The sequence below is a fragment of the Aquarana catesbeiana genome, linkage group LG04, assembly GCF_042186555.1.
Source record: "Aquarana catesbeiana isolate 2022-GZ linkage group LG04, ASM4218655v1, whole genome shotgun sequence".
Classification (NCBI taxonomy): domain Eukaryota; kingdom Metazoa; phylum Chordata; class Amphibia; order Anura; family Ranidae; genus Aquarana; species Aquarana catesbeiana.
In genome coordinates, this window is record NC_133327.1 from 670909780 (window position 1) to 670935358 (window position 25579).

Consider the following 25579-nt stretch of genomic DNA (forward strand, 5'->3'; position numbering starts at 1 on the left):
CCGCTTGCCGACCAGCCGCCGTCATTTTACTGCCGCAGGTTGGCGAGATCCCACGAGCCGTCGTAGCTATACGTCGGCTCGCGGGATCGGGATAGCAGGCGCGCGTGGGGGTGTCGATACTCATGGCCGACGGTTGCGGTGACCGCCAGCCACAAGCGATCACAGGCACGAGAGGCAGAACAGGGACGAGTGTGTGTAAACACACAAATCCCTGTTCTGTTAGGCGTGACAGATCATGAGTTCCTATTAGCTACGAACCACAATCCGTCACTTTCTCTAGTCAGTCCCCTCCCCCTACAGTTAGAAACACACACTAGGGAACACAGGTAACCCCCTGATCGCCCCCTAGTGTTAACCCCTTCCCTTCCAGTGACATTTTTACAGTAATCAGTGCATTTTTAAAGCACTGATCGCTGTATCAATGCCAATGGTCCCAAAAATGTGTCAAAAGTGTCCGATGTGTCCGCCAAAATGTGGCAGTCCCGATAAAAATCGCAGCTCGCCGCCATTACTAGTAAAAAAAAAAAAATAATAATAAAAATGCTATAACTCTTTCCCCTATTTTGTAGACGCTATAAATTTTGCTCAAACTAATCAATATACACTTATTACGATATTTATTTTTACCAAAAATATGTAGAAGAATACATATCGGCCTAAACTGAGAAAAAAATAGCTTTTTAAAAAGAAAAAAAAAATGGGGATATTTTATTATAGCAAAAAAGTACAAAATATTGTGTTTTTTTTTTCAAAATTGTCGCTCTTTTTTTGTTTATAGCACAAAAAATAAAAACCTCAGAGGCGATCAAATACCACCAAAAGAAATCGCAGCTCGCCGCCATTACTAGTAAAAAAATAAATAATAAGAAAAATGCTATAACTCTTTCCCCTATTTTGTAGACGCTATAACTTTTGCTCAAACCAATCAATACATGCTTATTACGATTTTTTTTTACCAAAAATATGTAGAAGAATACATATTGGCCTACACTGAGAAAAAAATAGCTTTTTAAAAAAAAAAAAAAAAATGGAGATATTTTATTATAGCAAAAAAGTATAAAAATATTGTGTTTTTTTCCAAATGGTCCATCTATAAATTTTGCTCAAATCAAATACCACCAAAAGAAAGCTCTATTTGTGGGGAAAAAAAAAACGTCAATTTTGTTTGGGTGCAACGTCGCACGACAGCGCAATTGTCAGTTAAAGCGACGCAGTGCCAAATCGCAAAAAAAAATGGCCTGGTCATTCAGCAGCCAAACCTTCCGGGGCTGAAGTGGTTAAAATTTACGTACTTGATTATTTATTGTTTGTACTTAGTGTAGTTTAGTTTAATCCAATTTATTTGTCTTTGTTTTTGTGATTTTGTTTTCTCTTTTGTGTATTTGCTCACTTTTTTTTTCTTTGATGCTTTAACTTGATGCTTTCTTCTCTCTTTTCTCTTTTTTTTTTGTGAAAAAATGTAGAATAAGGAGCCCAATGAGGGGCTATTATTTGGTATAACAGTAGTTCTAGGATAGTTAAAGCAATTATCTATAAAATGATTTAAAGCTTCATCTACAATTGGTATCGGGATAGTTGAATGAGGCTTCAAACAAAAGAAATGAATACATATAGTGCTCTAAAAATTGGACTTTTACAGACACCACATGAGGCAAAGCAAAATCATCTAAAATAGCCGAATATTGCTCTGCTTCATGTTGTGCTTGTAAAAGTCCAATTTTTGGAGCAATAGGTTTGTTCCTTTATTTTGTATGGTACTTACTAAGGATATGGCACAGTGGAAGTCCATTTAATAATATTGACTGAAGCTTCTATAACACTAAGGAACCATTAAGAACTCATTGCATCCTTAAAACCACCCTAATTTTGCTTTACCCTTTGACTTCAATATATTTCACCAGAATGGTCATATTTTGTTGAAATCTCCAGATTTTCATCCAAATTTTAGATAAATTAATCACTTGACGTCTGGAAGATTTACCCCCCCCCCCCCCCACCTCCTTCATGACCAGGCCATATTTTGCGGCACGGCGCTGCACTACTTAGTGTATTAGTAACTGACAATTGCGCGGTCATGCAACGCTGTACCCAAATACCGTGCATATACTTTTTTCCCACAAATAGAGCTTTCGTTTGGTGGTATTTGATCACATCTTTTTTTTTTTTTTTTTTTTTGCGCTATAAACAAAAAAAGGCAATTTTGAAAAAAAAAAAATTTTTTTTTACTTTTTGCTACTATAAAACACATCCAAGAAAAAAATTTTTCTTGATAAATTCAGGCTAATATGTATTCTAAATAAAATGTAAGGCCTTTTTTTTCCCACAAATAGGGCTTTCTATGGTGGTATTTGATCACCTCAGCGTTTTTTTTTTTTCTTTGCACTATAAACAAAAAAAGGCAATTTTGAAAAAAAAAAATAATAATTTTTACTTTTTGCTACTATAAAACACATCCAAAAAAAACATTCCTTGATAAATTCAGGCTAATATGTATTCTAAATAAAATGTAAGTCCTTTTTTTTCCCCACAAATAGAGCTTTCTTTTGGTGGTATTTGATCGATCACCTCTGAATTTTTTTATTTTTTTTTTGCGCTATAAACAAAAAAAAGCAATTTTGAAAAAAAAAAAAACAATAATTTTTACTTTTTTGTTATAAAACATATCCAAAAAAAAAAAAAATCTTGATAAATTCAGGCTAATATTTATTCTATATAAATGTAAATCCTTTTTCCCCACAAATAGAGCTTTCTTTTGTGGTATTTAATCACCTCTGCGTTTTTTGTTTTTTTTGCGCTATGAGCAAAAAAAAAAAAAGACCAATTTAAAAAAATAAAAAAAAAAACAATAGTTTTTACTTTCTGCTATAAAATATATCCAATAATTTTTTTTTTTAAATCGAATTTCTTCATCAATTCTAACCAATATGTATTCTGCTACATATTTTTGGTAAAAGAAAATTCCCATTAGGCATATATTAATTGGTTTGCGCAAAAGTTATAGCGTCTACAAACTATGGGATATATACTGAAATTTTTATCAATTTTTACATTTTTTTTTTACTGCTATTACTATTTTATTTTTTTTACTAGTAATGGCGGTGATCAGTGACTTATAGTGGGACTGCGATATTGCGGCAGACAATCGGATACTAACTGACACTTTTTGGGAACCAGTAACACTAATACAGTGATCAGTGCTAAAAAATATGCACTGTCACTGTACTAATGATACTGGGTGGGAAGGGATTAAACATCAGGGGCAATTAAAGGGTTAACTGTGTGCCTAGCCAGTGTTTTGGTCTACTGTGAGAGGTGCTTTTACTATCGAAGTACCACATTTTATTCCCTGTCTTGCGTGGAAAAAAAATATATTGCATCTCCGCTGACAGAACAGGGCTCTGCTTGTTTACATAGGCAGAGCCTTGTCCTGTGTAAATTCATGATTGCCAGGTGCCGGCGGTAATCTATTGGCCAGCACGCCGTGATCGACATCTCCTGTGTTTAATCACAACACGGCCGGGTCACACCCAGGAGTGACAGATCAGGTTCTAGGTACTTGGTCTGGTGCAGGCGAGCCGCCTTGCCACCGTATATATGTGTTTTACAACCAGCAAGCAATTGAAAAACTCTCAATTTTGCATATTTATTGAACATGCACATCTTCCCATTCCAGTATGTGCAGTATGACAGTATATAGATTACATACAGTGGGGACGGAAAGTATTCAGACCCCCTTACATTTTTCACTCTTTGTTATATTGCAGCCATTTGCTAAAATCATTTAAGTTCATTTTTTTCCTCATTAATGTACACACAGCACCCCATATTGACAGAAAAACACAGAATTGTTGACATTTTTGCAGATTTATTAAAAAAGTAAAACTGAAATATCACATGGTCCTAAGTATTCAGACCCTTTGCTGTGACACTCATATATATAACTCAGGTGCTGTCCATTTCTTCTGATCATCCTTCAGATGGTTCTACACCTTCATTTGATTCCAGCTGTGTTTCATTATACTGATTGGACTTGATTAGGAAAGCCACACACCTGTCTATATAAGACCTTACAGCTCACAGTGCATGTCAGAGCAAATGAGAATCATGAGGTCAAAGGAACTGCCTGAAGAGCTCAGAGACAGAATTGTGGCAAGGCACAGATCTGGCCAAGGTTATAAAAAAATTCTGCTGCACTTAAGGTTCCTAAGAGCACAGTGGCCTCCATAATCCTTAAATGGAAGATGTTTGGGACGACCAGAACTCTTCCTAGAGCTGGCCGTCCGGGCAAACCGAGCTATCAGGGGAGAAGAGCCTTGGTGAGAGAGGTAAAGAAGAACCCAAAGATCACTGTGGCTGAGCTCCAGAGATGCAGTCGGGAGATGGGAGAAAGTTGTAGAAAGTCAAACATCATTGCAGCCCTCCACCAGTCGGGGCTTTATGGCAGAGTGGCCCGACGGAAGCCTCTCCTCAGTGCAAGACACATGAAAGCCCACATGGAGTTTGCTAAAAAACACCCGAAGGACTCCAAGATGGTGAGAAATAAGATTCTCTGGTCTGATGAGACCAAGATAGAACTTTTTGGCCTTAATTCTAAGTGGTATGTGTGGAGAAAACCAGGCACTGCTCATCACCTGTCCAATACAGTCCCAACAGTGAAATCCAGGTGTGAAAAACTTGTTGCATCTTTCCCAAAAAGACTCATGGCTGTATTAGATCAAAAGGGTCTGTAACGCTGGTAGATTTTCAATCTACCGCTGATAGGTAAATTTTGTGGGTTGCTTGTTAGGTGAAGTTAGATTTGCCTCTGTTCCAGCTTGGCTGAGTTGCGTGTAGTTCCACACTGTGCCGGTGGGTGTCGTTGTCGCCATGGGCCGGTGTTGGAAAGGCAACGTGTTGAAGCGTATGAGTGCTCCTCTGTCCCGGGGAGGTGGTCCTCCGAGTTGCATTCTGGGAGAGGGTATTTATGGGACAGACGCCATGTTTAGGGGTTCGTTTCCAGCCATCTGCTGGCCCTCCTGGCCGACAGGTATGCGTTAAGAGTACCACCACGTGGTCCTCCCTTCCGGAGGCCCGCGTCGCTGCGGCGTGTGGGTGGGCCCAGAAGCCTGTCTGGGGCCTACCACAGCAGCAGTTGAACGGTCCTGAGCTGTCTATCCTGAGAGAAGAAGCTGGACAACCGGGGAGATCCCAGAGGAGGACCCGTCATGGAAGGATCATGCAGAGTGCTGGTCTGGAGAGGGGCCTGGTGACTCGGTTGGAGGACGTATCCTGAAGTAGTCTTACTGCATAGTACTGCCGGGTTGGCTTAAAGGTTCAAGTACTGTGTCTGAAAATTTATCACAAACCATTACATCCTGTGGCAGAGGATCGTACGGGTTTTATTCCAAACAAGTCTGTGGCAGAGACTTTTGTTCATGCTACGTACTGGCTGCTAGGCAAGTGAGAGAGGCCTATCCAGGCGGGCAAAGATTAAATCCCACAAGGGGAGTGCATTCAACTATTCAACTACAAGTGTTCAATTCCAAAGAATGTTCTAAAGCATACTAAGGAAAGGTATTTGAGCGTCCCTGCAACTTTCCTTCTGCCTCTTTCCTGCTACTTCCTTTATTACTGCAGAACAAAATATTACAGCTAGGTGTTTTAAACTAGCCCTGCTGGAGGTAAATGTCTTTTTTGCATGTGTGCGCTGTAATATTTTGCTCTGCTGTATGGTCTTATGGCTGCACCAGCTTTAATGCATCTTTTAGGGTGTGCCCCCCAAATATCTTGTTTGTCTATTGTATGGATTCTTACCAAATCCCTTTGGGTGAGGAGCACCCCACTCTCTCATTAAGTACCTCTCATTAGTGTCCACTTGTGTCATGGGCGGAGACCTCAAAGTTCTCCCATATAGAAGAGTGAATTGCTCTCATGGTTCAGAGAAGCAGGATCTCCCAATCAATGGATAGTGTAGGACCCAGTAATCATGGGGTACTTTGACACAGTAAGTGGGCTTAGCACCATATAGCAATATGGTGTGACCAAATCCCTATATTTTTTGATAATAATATTTTTTTAAATTGTCTAGGTGTTTTAAACTAGCCCTGCTGGAGGTAAATGTCTTTTTTGCATGTGTGCGCTGTAATATTTTGCTATGCAACTCATAAAGTCGCATGACACGTCAAAACACATTCATTCCAATGGGCGCTGTCTTAATCAAGGCCACTCCAGTCTCACCAACAAAGAAAAAGGTTCCTGCTCTACTTTTCTGCGATTTTGGTGTGATTTGAGTGCTATAGACTGCAAATTCCAGATAGCAAGGATAACTTGCCACACATCTTGCTGCACGTTTTCACTGGCACGTGGTACACTTGCAGAGCACTTCAAGTTCTAGTTGACACTTTTCCAATTCGTAGCAAATTTGCGTAATCTCTATCAAGAGCAAAGTTGCAGTAGTGAGTCTACAGCAAGAGCTCTACAAGTCTACAACATGGAAATTCAGCCACAGTGCCCCCCTGTGGTGGGATGCCTATTGCACAACATAACTGAACCAGAGACTTGTAGAATGTTTGTGTAGCGGGCACCTACTTTCGGTAGGTGACCTTTTTTCCTGGTAGTTTTCTATGTCAGGTAAATTTAGACAGGATTGTGCTATTACAGCAGGCCTGTCTGTTGTTAATTTTCCTTTGAGTGGCAGGTAGTTTGTATGCTAATCTCGGCCAATCATTAATTTGCTTGGTAACCACGGGACTCTCATATAAAAAGGGAGTCACGTGGTTCCGGGAAGAGTTTGAGTGCGAGTGGAGTCCTGCTCTGAGGAGCAAGGGAAACCAGCCTGGTTCCCGGAGGGGGGAGTGGAGGTTTTCCCCTCCGGGGAACCAACGGAGCCTCACCCCTGCAATAAGGGTGAGGAACGGATCCTCATGGAGCAGCAGACGACATCTCACAGCATGTGATCGCTGGTGTCGATGGCCGCCCCTGTGGGGAAGGGAGTGGGCCATAAAGGAGAAAGGGAACTAAGAATCATTGCGGAAGAAGTAGCAACAAAGCGGAAAGAAACTGGGCGATCGATCGTTTATGAGTGGCACATGGACTATTGATCACGTGAGTGAAAAGCCAAGGGAAGGGTACTACCAGAGGCTGAGGGATGTTGGTACGCAAGTCAGTGAGACAGGCAGTGATGGCCTGTGACTTTGGGTTCAGCAATACCCCGGGATTCCAATCAGTCAAGCGGGAGAAGTTATTCAGAGTGACTTTTCTTTAGCTCAACTTGGAAGTACCATGCAGCTGGGAAGCAGTGTTAAAAAGGTAGCCCTGAAGCTGCAAGCACACATATAGAGATACTGTTCTTTTAAAGTCATGCAGATGAAGAAGTTATTCAGAGTGACTCTTTATCAATTATTCTCTATCAAATCTACTTCCATCTTCCCTGATTGAAGAAATCACACAAAGTGATTTCCCAACTATCCGCAATTGATTATAGTTTTCCTGTAAGAGCAATCAGAAGATGATAATGTACCAAAGAGCATCTCAAAGGAAGTCCTTCTTCCATCCCAGTTCATGTTAATGAATAAAGCAAGAGAAAAAGCATTAAGGGCTGTGAGTTTTGGGTGGTGAACGTGAATTACGGATATAATAATTAATCAGCCGCTCCTTCGGGGGTAAGCGCTACATTTGCAAAGAAAGTTGATCTGGAGTCATGCAATGCGGAGTTGCTGCAATTGTGCAACAAACTTGTGAACCCTGGCAAGTCTAGCAATAGCTTAGCAAGTCATTTTCAAACTTGCAGATCAATTGGGGCTACAGTGACTTCTTCTTATCATATTTATTTTATTATTATTTTCATGAACTTATAAACTTTTGTGTGCCAGGCTATTTATACTAATAGGATCCAATTTAACCACTTGGCGTCTGCGCTATAACCAAAAGACGGCTACAGCGCGGACTTAATTTGCCGGGAGGGCATCCCTGGACGTCCTCCCGTGCTTGAGCGGCCTGCATGCCCGTGCAAGCGGGGCGCTCTGTGATCAGCGAGTCTAGGAGACTCGCCTGATCACAGATCGTAGTCGATCCCGACCCCTTACCACGTGATCAGCTGTCAGCCAATGACCGCTGTTCATGTGATTTAAACAGAGCCGGTAATCGGGCTATTTTTCCTCCTCAGGAAAAAAAAAAAAACGCTGATCACCGGCAGCTGCAAGAGGGACATCGGTGTGGAGGTACCTACACAGTGCCCACAGTACCACCCATCAGTGCCCAGAGTGTCACCTATCAGTGACCTCAGTGTCACCTATCAGTACCCACAGTGCCGCCTATACATTAATCAGTGCGTCATTACCAGTGCTGCCTATCAATACCACCTACCAGTGCCACCTACCAGTGCCCATCAGTGCCACATATCAGTGCCCATCAGTGATATCTATCAGTGCCACCCATCAGTGGCACTCATCAATGCCACCCATCAGTGCCACCCATCAAGGCCCATCAGTAGCGTCTTATCTGTGCCTATCAGTGTCGCCTTATCTGTGCCTATCAGTGTCGCCTTATCTGTGCCTATCAGTGTCGCCTTATCTGTGCCTATCAGTGTCGCCTTATCTGTGCCTATCAGTGTCGCCTTATCTGTGCCTATCAGTGTCGCTTTATCTGTGCCTATCAGTGTCGCTTTATCTGTGCCTATCAGTGTCGCCTTATCTGTGCCTTTCAGTGTCGCTTTATCTGTGCCTGTCAGTGCAGCCCATCAGTGCCCATTGGTGCCCATCAGTGCAGCCACATCAGCAACTATCAATGAAGGAGAAAAATTACCCGTTTGCAAAATTTTATAACAAACTATGAAACATGTTTGTTTTTTTTCCAAAAATTTCTGTCTTTTTTTGCTTGTTTAGCAAAAAATAAAAACCCAAATGGTGATTAAATACCACCAAAAGAAAGCTCCATTTGTGTGAAAAAAAAAATATAAAAATTTCATTTGAGTACAGTGTAGCATGTCCGAGCAATTGTCATTCAAAGTGTGTCAGCGCTGAAAGCTGAAAATTGGTCTGGGCAGGAGGGGGGTTTAAGTGCTCGGTAGGCAAGTGGGTAAGCTTTGATAATGGTAATTATTTTGTATTTTTCTTTATCTCTGTTGTACTTGTTATGATGACCATCTGTACCCATGAAACTGATGCCCAATACTAGGCAATGACTCCTTGCTGTTCTACCTTTGCTTTGTACTACAACATTGTAATACATTGGCTTCTATTTGCATAATTTCCAATAAAACTTTTTGGAATAAAAAAAAAAAAAAACAAACAAAAAAAAAAACAATTAGGCTCGGTTCACACATGGGCGGCACGACTTGCAGGTCGCCTCAGCGAGGCGACCTGCAAACGACTGCGGGGTGACTTGCGAGACGACTTCTGCATAGAAGTCTATGCAAGTCGCCCCAAGTCGCCCCCAAAGTAATACAGGAACCTTTTTCTAAGTCGGAGCGACTTGCGTCGCTCCGAATTAGAACGGTTCCATAGCACAGAACGGGAGGCGACTTGTCAGGCGACTAGGTCGCCTGACAAGTCGCCCCAGTGTGAACCGAGGGGTAGATGAATTTCTATACTCTCCTTGGAGTAGTCCAGATGTAAGTTTGTTATGTCCTATATAACACTCTATACATAACTATTGTATATTTTATTATGAATTCATATACTTCCTTCTTCTCCACCCTGCAGGATGTATATAAGGGATGTTGTTTATTATAACTGAAAATGTATTATTTATATTTTCAGATCCTGAAGAAGTGACCTTCCTGAAACGGGTTGATATTGTATGACGCAATTACACTGTGGATGTTACCCTGGTTTATATACTTTTTATGGATATGATGTACCACTATTTTATTCTGTATTCATAAAAATACATATTATTTTTAATATTTTTTGGATTATTATTGGTTCCATTTTGGGGATTTGAAAGTCCCAGCATGTGCCTTTATTATAAAGTATTTCCTGTACTTTCCACTCTTTGAAATAACCCACAAGTGCTCTGTATTACATCCTGTATTCCAGGGGTGATCACCAATTCCAACACTGAACTTATATTAACTCTACTTGCTTTTTTAAAAATTCATTTCTATTTATTTATTTTTGCATTAGAATTTAATATCGTTGCGTTTTTTTGGTCGTGGGTCGTTTTGTAAGAATGAAATTACCTTGTAAAAAATTATTTTTGTACTTTTTTTTTTTTTTTGTGAGCCCCTGCAACACGTCGGCTTTTTATCCTTTAATCGGATTGAACATAGGCGCTTATACTGGACTGAACTATCTGTGTGGCACTCTCATTCTTTCAATATATTATTTAAAAAATATATATATATCTATATAGATATATATAGATAGATATATACATATATATACAGTATATACAGGCATACCCCACATTTAGAGTACACAATGGGGTTTATTTACTAAAGCTGGAAAGTGCAAAATCAGGCTCACTTCTGCACCAAAACCAATGAGCTTCCAGGTTTTATTACCAAAGCTTAATTGAACAAGCTGGGGTTAGAAGCTCATTGGTTTCTATGCAGAAGTAAACCTGATTTTGCACTGTCCAGCTTTAGTAAATAAACCCCATTGTGTACTTAAAAGTGGGGTATGCCTGTAGCTATATATACACTCAGGGCTTTTTTTCAGCGGGAACGCGGGGGAACGCAGTTCCGGCACCTCCAGCACTGAATGTATGTAATAGCATGGGGTGTCGGGTGTGCTGGAGGGTCTATTGATGTCGGCTGCTGAGGGATCTATTGTCACCGATGGGGATCTGATTTTGTGTGAGGGTCTATTGTTGCTGATGGGGAATCTATTGTTGCTGGTGGGGATCTGATTTTGTGTGAGGGTTTATTGTTGTTGATGGGGAATCTATTGTTGCTGGGGGGTCTTATGTTGCTGGAAGGGATCTACTGTTGAGGGAGAGGTCTATTTTTACTGGCTGCTGGAGGATCCATTGATGCTGGCTGCTGGGAGATCTGTTGTTGCTGCTGGGGCGGGGGGGGCAAATGTTGCTTGGGTGGATATTTTGTTGTGGGTGGTTCACTGTTGCTGCAGGGAATCTATTGTTGGGGTGAAGTCCATTGTTGCTGGGGGAGTCTATTGTTGTGTGGGGATCTATTGCTGGGATTCTATTGTTGCTGGCTGCAGGGGATTTATTTTACTGCTTTTCATTTCATCATACCATTGTTCCATACAAATGATTTAGCACCACAAAATGATACTTCTGTATTCTCTAAAAGGGGCAGTACTGGTAGGTGGGTAGGGGGTGGAATCAAGGACGGTGGTCAGAGGTGGGTAGGGGGCAGAGACAAGGGGTGACTCAGACGGGGGGGGGGGTTCCTGAACCTATTCTCCGAGAAAAAAAATCCCTGTATACACTATATTACCAAAAGTATTGGGAGGCCTGCCTTTACACGCACATGAACTTTAATGGCATCCCAATCTTGTGCCGCGTACAGACAATCGGAATTTCCGACAACCAAACCATAGATTTTTTTTCCGACGGATGTTGGCTCAAACTTGTCTTGCCTACACACGGTCGCACAAATGTTGTCAGAAATTCCGAACGTCAAGAATGCGGTGACGTACAACACGTACGACAAGCCGAGAAAAATGAAGTTCAATAGCCAGTGCGGCTCTTCTGCTTGATTCCGAGCGTGTGTGGGATTTTTTGCATCGGACTTGCCTACACACGCTCTGAATTTACGACAACGGATTTTGTTGTCGGAAATTTTGAGATCCAGCTCTCAAACATCTGTTGTCGGAAATTCCCGACGACAAATGTCCGATGGAGCCTACACACGGTCGGAATTTCTGACAACAAGCTCCCATCGAACATTCGTTGTTGGAAATTCCGACCGCGTGTGCGCGGCATAAGTCCGTAGGGTTTAATATTGAGTTGGCCCACTGCGCGGCTATAACAGCTTCAATTCTTCTGCGAAGGCCGTCCACAAGGTTTAGGAGTGTGTCTATGGGAATGTTTGACCATTCTTCCAGAAGAGCATTTGTGAGGTCAGGCACTGATCTTGGACAAGAAGATCTGGCTCGCAGTCTCCGCTCTAATTCATCCCAGAGGTGTTCAATTGGGTTGAGGTCAGGACTCTGTGCAGGCCAGTCAAGTTCCTCCACCCCAAACTCGCTCATCCATGTCTTTATGGACCTTGATTTGTGCACTGGTGCGCAGTCATGTTGGAACAATAAGGGGCCATCCCCAAACTGTTCCCACAAAGTTGGGAGCCGTCAGGGAAATGGCCGAAGAAGGACTGGCAATTCCACCCAAGACAATCATGGCCACCATGGTGCACAGTGTGACTAATGTGGGCGGTACTTCCTCATTGTAACCTGAACAGATCACATGACTTACTTCCTGGTCTATTTAAAGTTGAGTTCCACCCACTTTTTCAACTCTTCAGCATCCCTCACTAAACTGTGCACTGTAAATGAATTGGATATTTAAATTTTTTTTTTCTCAGCACCTATTGTATATCTGGTGTATTCATGTTTCGCTTCCTCCTCCCTGGCCGTGGCCCATCACATAATTTCCTGTTTGCAATGGCTTCTGGGAAGGGGCGGCAACTTCCTCTGACACTGCTGTTGCTATGGAAACCTGACCTGAAACCTATTACACTGCTTGTGCTGCACTGAGCATGTGCAAGATATGCAAGCATGAGATCCAGGAAGAAATACAGTCTGGCATCAGATGCCCACACTTAAGATGGCCACGGCCTGCTGTAAGTTTATAAAACAACAAACTACTGCTATAAACTAACAAAACAGACCTTAGTTTACAGACTAACTTTACTAGAATACATTAAGCTTGTGTATTATAGGGGTATTTTTATTTAAAAAGTATAATTTCGGCCGGAACACCACTTTAAGCCTGCTGCTGGAGCTGCTCATTTCTGGATTACCCTCAGCTTTTCTTTGATCCTGTGTTCCTGTGTATCCTGATTTAACTTCTGTTATTGACCCGGCTTGCTCTGACCTGTGATCCTGATCTCCTGATTTACCCTTGGCTTGTACTTCTGACTTTTCTCTGGCTTGCTCCACCATGTCTGATCTTGGCTTGGCTTATCTACTCTGCTACAGATCCATCTTCCTGTGTATGACCCCGGCTATCCAATCTCATCATCTGAACTGGTCTTACCGTGTATGGCCCCCGGCCTGGCTCTCGTTTCTGTCTCCGGTTCTGTCTTACCTGGTACTCCACAAGCATGCCAGCTTTACAGTTCATCCAGCCTGTTCCTGCTACATCATGGTGACCAGCTCATTTCATCTCAGTACCCGGCAAACCATGCTTCTCTGGGCACTGCTCTCCCTGTACCACTTTCAGGGATGCGCTGCACTTAGCTGCAAGGGGAGCCCTCTCAGCAACTCGGCCTGACACCTGGTACATGACCGGAGCATGAAATTGTCCAAAATGTCTTGGTATGCTGATGCCTTAATGCCCTGTTAATGCCCTGTACACACGGTCGGACATTCTGACAACAAAATCCATGGATTTCTTCCAACGGATGTTGGCTCAAACTTGTTTTGCATACACACGGTCACACAAAGTTGCCGGAAAATTTGATTGTTCTGAACGCGGTGGCGTAAAACATGTACCTCGGGACTATAGACGGGGCAGTAGCCAATAGCTTTCGTCTCTTAATTTATTTTGAGCATGCGTGGCACTTTGTGCGTCAGAATTGTCCACACAGGGTTGTAATTTAAGCGAATGGATTTTATTGTTGGAAAATTTTATAGCATGCTCTCAAACTTTGTGTGTCGGAAATTCCAATGGAAAAAGTCTGATGGAGTCCACACACGATTGGAATTTCCGACAACAAGCTCCGATCGCACATTTTCCGTTGGAAAGTCCGACCGTGTGTACGGGGCATAAGAGTTCCCTTCACTGGAAGGGGCCAAGCCCAACCCCTGAAAAACAACCCCACACCATAATCCCCCCTCCACAAAATGTTTTGGACCAGTGCAAAAAGGTTATGGTTATTGCTTACACCTACAGTATCCCCAATAAGTCAGTACACCCCTCACATTTTTGTAAATATTTTCTTCTATCTTTTCATGTGACAACACTGAAGAAATGACACTTTGCTACAATGTAAAGTAGTGAGTGTACAGCTTGTATAACAGTGTAAATTTGCTGTCCCCTCAAAATAACTCAACACACAGCCATTAATGTCTAAACCGCTGGCAACAAAAGTGAGTACACCCCTAAGTGAAAATGTCCAAATTGGGCCCAAAGTGTCAATATTTTGTGTGGCCACCATTATTTTCCAGCACTGCCTTAACCCACTTGGGCATGGAGTTCACCAGAGCTTCACAGATTGCCGCTGGAGTCCTCTTCCCCTCCTCCATGACGACATCACGGAGCTGGTGGATGTTAGAGACCTTGCGCTCCTCCACCTTCCGTTTTGAGGATGCCCCACAGATGCTCAATAGGGTTTAGATCTGGAGACATGCTTAGCCAGTCTATCACCTTTACCTTCAGCTTTTTTAGCAAGGCAGTGGTCGCCTTGCAGGTGTGTTTGGGATCGTTTTCATGTTGGAATACTGCCCTGCGGCCCAGTCTCTGAAGGGAGGGGATCATGCTCTGCTTCAGTATGTCACAGTACATTTCCTGATGAAGTCACGTGATCGTGACGCTATGTGTAAGGGATGTCAAAACCAGGTACCCCATAAAAAAGGATTATAGTTTTGTCATGGAGGAAGTAAAACTCGTGGCATTTCTATTAAATCAACAGTAGATGGCAGCATAGAGTGAAAAGCCTGAATGACATAAAGCACATTCTAATGGGACCTTTAATAATAAGAAGGGGAACCAAAAGACTGACCTTTGTTTCTGGTGGGAACACAATAGCAGTTGCTACCCATTCTATCAGTCTGAAGGTCATGTGTTTGTGTCATTGCAGGTAGGAGGGAACATATTTAAGGCTATAAATAGGGTGGAACTGATTTAATTTACATCCATGTGATCAGTAAAGGCTGCTGTGTGATTAATTAACATATCAATATATGTACAACTGGTTATTTTCTATGAGGACATTATTCCAGTATATGTGAATGTTATTATTATAGATATGTATTATTTTGTATGAACACAATAGCAGTTGCTACCCAGTCTATCAGTCTGAAGGTCATGTGTTTGTGTCATTGCAGAAACTTTTCAATAAAAACACTTCTGGTTTCACCCGGCCCCGCTCCCTTCGGACATTGAAATTATTGACCATACTTTCAGCATATGTGCAACATATGCGTCGGAACAGACAGGCACCAGAAGTGACGTCAGCGTGCGAGCTCGCTGCTCGTGGAGTTTTGCATGTTATCTAGTTTTTAAATGTGAGTACTGCAGTTGGATCTATTAAATAAAAGCTTATATTTTACATACTACACTATCCGGGACCCCTTTTCTTTCTCTATATATGTACCTATTTGGGAGAACTTTCCACGTCTTAAATCCTCGCCCAAAGAGAGATGCATATACATCATCCTAAATCACCGACCGGGACACAAGGTTTTCTAGATGGGCCCCACGTTACGCCATTGATAGGAAGCCGGCCGAGGGACCCACTGTGGGATCGGGGATCTCCATTTACATACACACTGTTACCTTACAGCGGAAAGGTAAGGGGCCATCTATTATTGAGGTGTTGGGGAAGGGATCACCGCTCCAGGTGGATGAGTGGAAATGGCACTCTCTTCAAGGTGGAAGCATCAGGTGCAAGCTAAGCATATAGCAATTAGAAGAGGGAAGGTCTGGACAGCCGCACTCCAATAAAACCGCCTTTATTGTGCAAAATAACAAAAGTACAAACCACAGCAGGGTACAGCATAAAAAAACGGACGGGTTTCACACACTTAACAGTGCTTAGTCATATGACTAAGCACTGTTGAGAGTGTGAAACGTGTCAGTTTTTAAGCTGTACCCTGCTGTGGTTTGTACTTTTGTTATTTTGCACAATAAAGGCATTTTTATTGGAGTGTGGCTGTCCAGACCTTCCCTCTTCTAATTATTATTGAGGTGTTATTACCCTGTTTCCCCAAAAATAAGACCTAGCGTGACTGTTGGTGAAGGCTGCAATATAAGCCCTACCCCCCAAATAAGCCCTAGTTAAAGTCCTTGTAGGTCTTATTTTCAGGGTAGGGCTTATTTTCGGGGAAACAGGGTAGGGCTTATTTGGGGGGTAGGGCTTATATTGCAGCCTTCACCGACACTCACGCTAGGTCTTATTTTCGGGGAAACAGGGTACACTGAAGAGAAGTCACCGTTTACATTGCTACATATGCACTAAAGATTATCCACCGTCTAGTTTGCTACACTTGCACGGAAGAAAAGTCACCGTTTATATTGTTATATTTGCACTGAAGATTCCTCACTGTTTAGTTTGCTATAACTGCACGGAAGAAAAGTCACTGTTTACATTGCTATTTGCACAGAACATCAGAGGAACTTCAATATTTGTGTATTCACAGTTTTTATTATCAAATAAGGACATTTTATCTCCTGGGACTATTATCCAATATTTTTTAGTACTGTTCTTTTGTTATTTCTTTTTACTTCTACATTTTTTGGACTTTGTGATGTTTATATGAATTAACCATTTGAGGTTCCCATTGTTTTCAAGCACGTGGCATGTTACATATTTATTATCTATTTTTCTTGTAGCACCCATCACTTTAACTTTGCACATTGTTTTGTTATCACTTAGAGCGCAGCACCATCTTTTTTATTTTGATACATTACTCACTGTGGTTTATAGATTGACCATTTCGGTGCTTGCAGCAATAGTGCCTTGTCCCACTCTCTTCTCTTTCCTTTGGTAGCGCAGGAATATCTCTTTATTCTAATGTCACAGTACATGTTGGCATTCATGGTTCCCTCAATGTACTGTAGCTCCCCAGTGCCGGCAGCACTCATGCAGCCCCAGACCATGACACTCCCACCACCATACTTGACTGTAGGCAAGACACACTTGTCTTTGTTCCTGCTTTAATTTACATCCATTTGATCAGTAAAGGCTGCTGTGTGATTAATTAACATATCAACATATGTGCAATTGGTTATTATGTTACATATGTGCAATTGGTTATTATTATTATTTTATTATTCACCCGGTTGGCACCACGCACGCTTGACACCATCTGAACCAATTACATTTATTTTGGTTACATCAGACCACAGGACATGGTTCCAGTAATCCATGTCCTTAGTTTGCTTGTCTTCAGCAAACTGTTTGCAGTCTTTCCTGTGCATCATCTTTAGAAGAGGCTTCCTTCTGGGACGACAGCCATACAGACCAATTTGATGTAGTGTGCGGCGTATGGTCTGAGCACTGACAGGCTGACCCCCCCACCCCTTCAACCTCTGCAGCAATGCTGGCAGCATTCATACGTCTATTTCCCAAAGACAACCTCTGGATATGACACTGAGCACGTGTACTCAACTTCTTTGGCTGACCATGGCGAGGCCTGTTCTGAGTGGAACCTGTCCTGTTAAACCGCTGTATGGTCTTGGCCACCGAGCTGCAGCTCAGTTTCAGGGTCTTGACAATCTTCTTATAGCCTAGGCCATCTTTATGTAGAGCAACAATTCTTTTTTTCAGATTCTTAGAGAGTTCTTTGCCATGAGGTGCCATGTTGAACTTCCAGTGACCAGTATGAGAGAGTGAGAGCGATAACACCAAATTTAACACACCTGCTCCCCATTCACACCTGAGACCTTGTAACACTAACGAGTCACATGACATTGGGGAGAGAAAATGGCTAATTGGGCCCAATTTGGACATTTTCACATAGGGGTGTACTCACTTTTGTTGCCAGCAGTTTAGACATTAGTGGGTGTGTGTTGAGTTATTTTGAGGGGACAGCAAATTTACACTGTTAGGCTCGGTTCACACTAGGACGACTTGTCAGGCGACCTAGTCGCCTGACAAGTAGCGTCCCGTTCTGTACAATGGAACCATTCTAAGGGGAGCGACGCAAGTCGCCTAGACTTAGAAAAAGATTCCTGTACTACTTTGGGGGCGACTTGCATAGACTTCTATACAGAAGTCGTTTTGCAAGTCGCCCAGGCAGTCGTGTGCAGGTCGCCTCGGTGAGGCGACCTGCAAGTCGTGCCGCCCCTAGTGTGAACCGAGCCTAATACAAGCTGTACACTCACTACTTTACATTGTAGCAAAGTGTAATTTCTTCAGTGTTGTCACATGAAAAGATAGAATAAAATATTTACAAAAATGTGAGGGGGTGTACTCACTTTTGTGAGATACTTTATTTTAAATACATGCTATGCAGTTCCTTCTTTTTTTTGAGAGAGAGTTTTATGAAAAGAGATACTGGACATGAGTTTGGAGTTCGGGATTCGGGATGAAGTCTTCACCTATTAATTTCATGCTCTCTGCAAACTGACAGAAAGCAATAATTCCCATTTTTACGGTTTAATTTTAGAAAATTATAAATAATTTAATTCCTCTGAACTTATTGTAAAGATGAATATTTGGAGGTTATGATGATAAAAAATATTACATTTGCTTAACAGTAACAGAAAGGGTGTGGGTTGTTTCACAAGTAAAAGCCTCATCTTAGCTTTTATTACAAAAGAAATTCAGCCTGTCTCCACCTAAGCATTATTTTGTCTGCCCAAGCCTTTTCCTGTCATAGGAAGGAACACAGTTTTTTCAAGACCATTTTTAAGAAACTGCGGCCATAGAAGACACATCTATAAACAATATTAGAAAGAACAGTTAAGAGCCCTTTCACACTGAGCCGTGCCGGGCATTTAGTGGTAAAGTGCCGCTAGTTTTAGCGGCGCTTTACCATCGTTTTAGCGGCTCTTTCCTGCAACAGCGGGACGCTTGTAACCCCCGCTAGCGGCCGAATAAAGGGTTAAAAGCGCCCTGAAAAGTGCAGCTACCGAAGCACTTTTTAGGCGCTTTGGCAGCGCTGCCAATTCATTTCAATGGACGGGGCGGTGAAGGAACGGTGTATACACCGCTCCTCCACCACCCCAAAGATACTGCTTGCAGGACTTTTTCTTATGTCCTGCAAGCGCACCGCCCCGGGCTTTCACGTTGGGGGGGGGGCGTTTTTCAGACGCTTTACAGACTCTGTTTCTAGCGCTAAAACGCCTGAAAATGCCTCCAGTGTGAAAGGGGTCTTAGTGATGTACACTCATATGGACTTAAAGTGGTTCTATGGAATTGGTTTACTAAAGGGAAATAGGCTGTTCACTTTGCTAGGGGATTTTCACTTTGCAAAGAAATTTTCTCTAAGCTTAGTAAATCTGGGGAAAATGCACTTTGCACAAAGAAATTTTCTCTAAGCTTAGTAAATCTGGGGAAAATGCACTTTGCAAAGAATATCCAATCATGTGCAAGGAAAATAAATACAAAATAAAAACAGTATTTTTGCTTCCTAATGATTGGATGATGGAAGCCAGCAGCTCTTTACCTCATTCACAAAGCTCTGGGAAAATTACCTTGCAAAGTGAACAGCCTATTATTCTTGAGAGAATCAGCCCCTACCACTTATAAAGAGGGGGACACATAGAGGCACCTACCTTTGATCTCAAGAACTCTGCTGTTACACCTGAAACCCGCACTGACTCCGCCTAGTGTCAAGGCTTGCTTGCTCCCAACCACCTCCAACACATTCCTACCTGCCCATCACTGGCTGCCTCATTGGGTGGCAGGGTGTCCATTCAAAGGGATCCAGAGACTCGGCCGTATCAGAGGGGAATGCTGGCCGGTGAAAGCATGCAGGTGGGTGGGAGCAATTTTTTTAATCACTTGCTGACCGATGTACATATATAAAGGTCCTGTCAGTAAGTGGATATTATAATATTGTTGCTGTGGCCGTGATCTTGGTACCTATTTTTTCAGCCGGCTGTTTTGTTAACGTGATCCAAGCGGCTGTAAAAATGGAGACAGATTGCTTGTTATGGACAACTCAAATGGATTGCTTCTTGGCTCAAAAGAGAGGGAGAGAGAGAGAGATACAGGGGGAGGGAGGGAGAGAGGGAGAAGGGGGGGAGAGGGAGAGAGAGAGATACAGGGGGAGAGAGGGAGAAGGGGGGGAGAGGGAGAGAGAGAGATACAGGGGGAGGGAGGGAGAAGGGGGGAGAGAGGGAGAGAGAGAGACAGGGGGAGGGAGGGAGAAGGGGGGAGAGAGAGAGAGAGAGAGAGAGAGAGAGAGAGAGAGAGAGACAGGGGGAGGGAGGGAGAGAGGGAGAAGGGGGGGGAGAGGGAGAGAGAGAGATACAGGGGGAGGGAGGGAGAAGGGGGGAGAGAGGGAGAGAGAGAGAGAGACAGGGGGAGGGAGGGAGAAGGAGGGAGAGAGAGAGAGAGACAGGGGGAGGGAGGGAGAAGGGGCGAGAGAGGGAGAGAGAGAGAGAGAGAGAGAGAGAGACAGGGGGAGGGAGGGAGAGAGGGAGAAGGGGGAGAGAGGGAGAGAGAGAGACAGGGGGAGGGAGGGAGAGGGGGAGTAGGGGGGGAGAGGGAGAGAGAGAGGGATACAGGGGGAGGGAGGGAGAGAGGGAGAAGGGGGAGAGAGGGAGAGAGAGAGACAGGGGGAGGGGGGGAGAGAGGGAGAGAGAGAGAGATACAGGGGGAGGGAGGGAGAGAGATAAAAGGGAGAAGGGGGGAGAGAGAGATATAGGGGGAGGGAGAAGGGGAGAGAGAGGGAGAGTGAAAAAAAGAGAGACGGGGGGAGAAAGAAAGAGAGAGGGAGAGAGAGAGGGGAGAGGAAAAAGACAGGGAGAGGGAGTGAGAGAAAGAGAAATGGGGGAGATTGACAGGGAGAGGAAGAGAGAGAGGCAGAGAAAGATGCAGAGAGAGAGAGAAGCCGGGGGAGAGGGAGAAAGAGAGACAAAGGGAAAGTGAAGAAGAGGAAGAGAGAGAGAGGAAGAAAAACAGGGAGAGAGAGAAATAAGGAGAGTAAGAGGAGGGGGCAGGGGAGAGAGATAGCAATAGCAAGAGAGGGAGAGAGAGAGAGAAAGGAAGAAGAAAGACAGAGAGATGGGGAAAGAGAAGGAAAGAAATAGAAACACAGGAAAAGGAAAAAGAGAGGTTTGGGGGGGGATTGAGGGGGGGGGAGAGAGGAAAAGAAAGAGAGAGATACAACGAAGGAGAGAGAGGGAGGAAGAGGGTAAAGGGGGGGGGGTGAGAGAGAGACAAAGAAAGAGAGTGAGAGATAAAGGAAGAAGAAAGACAGGGAGAGGGGGAAAGAGATGGAAAGAAAAAAGAAAGACGGGAAGGGAGAGAGAGGTTGGGGGGGGGGGGGGGGGGAGACAGGGGAAGGAAGAGGGAAGCTTGAGGGGAGGGGGAGAGAGAGAAGAAAAGAAAGACAGGAAAAGGAGAGATAAAGAGATACAATGAAGGAGAGGGAGGAGGAAGGGGGGGAGAGGGACAAAAAAAGAGATACAAAGAAAGACAGGGAGAGGGAGAGAAAATGAGAGACAATGAAAAGCAGAGAGGAAGATAGAGAAACATTGGGAGGGAGAAGGGGGGAGAGAGAGAGAGAGGGAGGAAACAGGGAGAGAGGGAGAGAGAGAGAGAGAGAGAGAGGAAACACAGGCAGAGAGTGAGAGGGAGAGAGATGGGGGGGTGGTATGAATGTATGTGTGACTGAATGAATGAATGTAGCCCATTTATGCAACTCACTGGGAAGATTTACTAAGGCCTCATGCACACGAGACGCTGGTGCAAACTCTGCTGAACACAGATTTTTAAAAGCTGAAACCAGCGCTTAGAAATGCCCGTTTTGCCGAGTTTGCATGCCGCGGTTTAGCCGCGTTTGCGTCCAGAAGCGTCTGCAGAGCTGAGAATGATATTTTGCGACCCAAATTTGGGGCTACTTAGTGCTAGGAACCCCAAATGTTGTGTGCTAACACAGTAGAACTAGCACTACAACATATCCAAATTTGGGGGTTCCTAGCACCAAGTGAACCCGGGATATGGGGCCCCAAAGTCGGGTCGTAAAATCTCAAGCACTTTTCTGCAGCAGAGAATGACATTTTGTGACCCGATTTTGGGGCCCCATATCTTGGGGCCACTTGGTGCTAGGAACCCCAAATTTGGATATGTTGTAGTGCTAGTTCCACTGTTTAGCCGCGTTTGGTGTCTGAAAAGTGGAAAACTTTTGCGTCTGAACCCATTTTTTTGCTTCTGGAAAAACGAGGTTAAACGCAACTGCCTAAAAATGCCAAAAAACGAGACTGTGTACATGGACACATAGGATAACATTGAATGGGTTCAGAGGCAGTTGAAAAAAGTGTCCAACTGCCTCTGAACGCGGGTTTAACAGCGTCTCCTGTGCATGAGGCCTAAAAGTGGAGGACACAGAATCTGGTGCAGCTGTGCATAGTAACCAATCAGCTTCTAACTTCAGCTTGTTCTATTAAGCTTGGCCAAAAAAATAAAAAAAATAGAAGCTTGTTTGGTTACTCTGTACAGCTGCACCAGATTCTGTGTGCACCAGTTTTAGTAAAGCCCCCCCCCCCCCCCCATTATATCCTATAAGATAATGATTTTATTTATTGACTGATACTTTGTGGCATATGTACCTGAGATCACAGGAATTAACAGGTCAAAATCTAGATTTGACCCTTTACAATCTGAATACAAACTTGCTACGTAGTAGATGGAGACCTCATATGTGTAAGTAATGTTTAAAATGTTTGTGTTGCCTTTAGAGAGTATTCAGCATTTTCTTCTAAACTCTTAAGCCTCGTACACACGATCGGATTGTTGGCCAACAAAATCGTGGAATTTTGTCTGAAGGGCGTTGGCCCAAACTTGTCTTGCATACACACGGCCACACAATTGTTGGCCAACAATTACGAACGTAGTGACGTACTACGTTGTTTTTCAGCTCTTTAGTGCCACCCTTTGGGTTCCTTCTGCTAATTTCATGTTGGTAGAAGTTTGGTGAGTGTTGATACGCACTTTTAACTTTGCGCTTTTCAGTTCGTTTCTGAACGGCCGTTCGTCAACCAGACATGTTGCGGAATCGGAGGCGATAACGTGTTATTTATTATTGGCCTTGGAGTTATTGCTTTGACATTATTTTTTTGGTTTGAATAATGATTTGATTTGGTATATTTTCTATATTTTTGGATGCATAGAATGCACTTTTTGGTTAAGTTCTATTGGCAAGATAGCATGTCTAATTTTATTTGTTTTCTTTTTTTAATGCACAATAAAACAATTGTGGAGAATAATACTTGGCTATGTGTTTTACTTCAAATGACAGTTTGGGAGTCGGCAGTTAGATTTTAAAAAATACAATGTAAAATTGACAAGGGACACCAACATAGTTGTATCTTTGATCTTAAAAACGATGGGATAATGGCGTTGTGGTAACTTGCCCAAATAAAAAAAAAAAAAAAAAGCATAATAATATTATTCTTGATATCACTAGAAAAAGCCTTTGAAATACATTTGCAATAACTCCATCAGTATCACCAGCAAAGCAGCTTCATTATTATCCCATTAAAGAAGAAGAGAATTGTGCGCTGCATTTCCAGATTTCATAATTTGCCGCGTCACGAATGTTAATTCTCCATTACGACCGCTAGTTTACAAGACCGACCGCTTCCGGCTCGTCCTTGCTTCCGAGCATGCGTGTTTGTACTTTGGACTTTTGTCTGACAGACTTGTGTACACACGCTCGGAAAATCCGACAACACACATTTGTTTCGCGTAAAATTTGAAAACCTGCCATCCAACATTTGTCCGCGGAAAATCCGACAACAATTGTCCGATGGAGCGTACGAACGGTCGGATTTATCGACAACGAGCCTGTCATCACACATTTCCCATTGGAAAATCCAATCGCGTGTACGCGGCTTAAGCCTTGGCTTACACTACAACGCAGTGAAGGAAACCTGTGATCTGTGCACATTTCCTGCCATTGCTATCTGCAGCGGGTGTCATTGCAATGTTAACTACACCCCAAATGCAGGTCATGAACACAGTGCATTTGCCTGCAGTTTCTGCACAGTACAAAACTACCATGTGATCAGGTTGCAGTGCATTTCCAAAAGTTGTGCATGCACTATTTTGGTGCAATGCAGTGCGATTTGTGCCCATTCATTTTGAATGGGCTCAATTCACACTACACTGAATAGCAAGTGAATTGCATAGGAGTGAGATGTGCTTTCCTGTGCAATTCATTGGCCATTCATAGTGAGGACCTAGTCTTAAGAAATATAAAAAGGGTCCTACGATAGCACTTTTAAACTTAAAACCGGCCAATCTCTCCTACTGCCAATTCAAACTCCTATTACAGATCACTACAGCCGTGAAACAAACAAATGCCAAAGCTTGGAAATCCCGTCCTTAATAATTGCTGAAACTAAAAATAGAGTCAATCAAGCAATGATCCGTACAAAACAGAGGCTATAACTCAAAATAAAATATCCAACTTTGAGAATATATGGAATCCCTGGGTGACTCACTTTTTGCCTTCCAATTTGATGCTTCCCTACTAAGACCTTGGTCATCTCCATTTATATTTCCATTCTCTGCATTCATGGTACGTGTTTATTACCATGTACTACCCCGGAGACCCGACTACCTCTCATTTCTTTCTTCCCTATCTATTTTTTCTCCTACTTAAAATTACTTTTTCTTTTATCTTTCTCTTTTCTACTTTTTCCCCCTATTCTCTCTCTCCTCTTTTAATTTACTTTTTTTATATCGTTCCGGTAGCAGAACTTTTAGTTCCTTGGATGTCATTATACCAATTGTACATAGTTCCAATATGCAGTTGAACCACTTCTCCGCCCAATGTACGTCATATGACGTCCTTGACTTTGAGCTGTGATATCTGAATGATGGGTGCAGCTACAGGCATCATTTAGATATCATCTGCTTCAGCCGGCGATTCCCTACACTATAACAGTGATCATAGGGGCTGTTCCACCGCTTGATTGTTCTTACGGCGGCGAGAGGGGACTCCCCCCCCCCCCGCTCCCGCCACCCTCCTGTGCATCTACCAACTCACTGCTTCCATCGGTGAATCGGAGAATGGATCCGCCGGCCCTGGATGTTCACCATAGAGATTTCTGGCGGACCAGATGGTGGCCGGAGTCTCTATGATCGTTCGGAGGCCAGGCACCATGTTATGACTTCACGCCCGGCCTCTGCATTCTAACGAATGGCGCCGCTTCGGCTGGGAAGCCGAGATCGTTTATTTTATTTTATTTTTATTTCAGGCTTCCCAGCCTAGAGGTGAGATGTGAGGTCTTATTGCCCCCAGATCTCACTGTAAAGAGGACCTGTCATGCCATATTCCTATTACAAGGGATGACAAGGGATGTTTACATTCCTTGTAATAGGAATAAAAGTGATCAAAAATGTTATTTTTTTTCTTAAAAGTGTCAAACTAAAAAAGAAAAGTAAAATTAACAATAATAAAAATAAAAAGTAAAGTGCCCCTGTCCCCGTGTGCTCGCATGCAGAAGCGAAGCATACGTAAGTCCTGCCCACATATGAAAACGGCGTTCAAACCACACATGTGAGGTATCGCCGTGAACATTAGAGTGAGGGCAATAATTAAAAGAAAGCAGTAAAAAACTTTAAAGC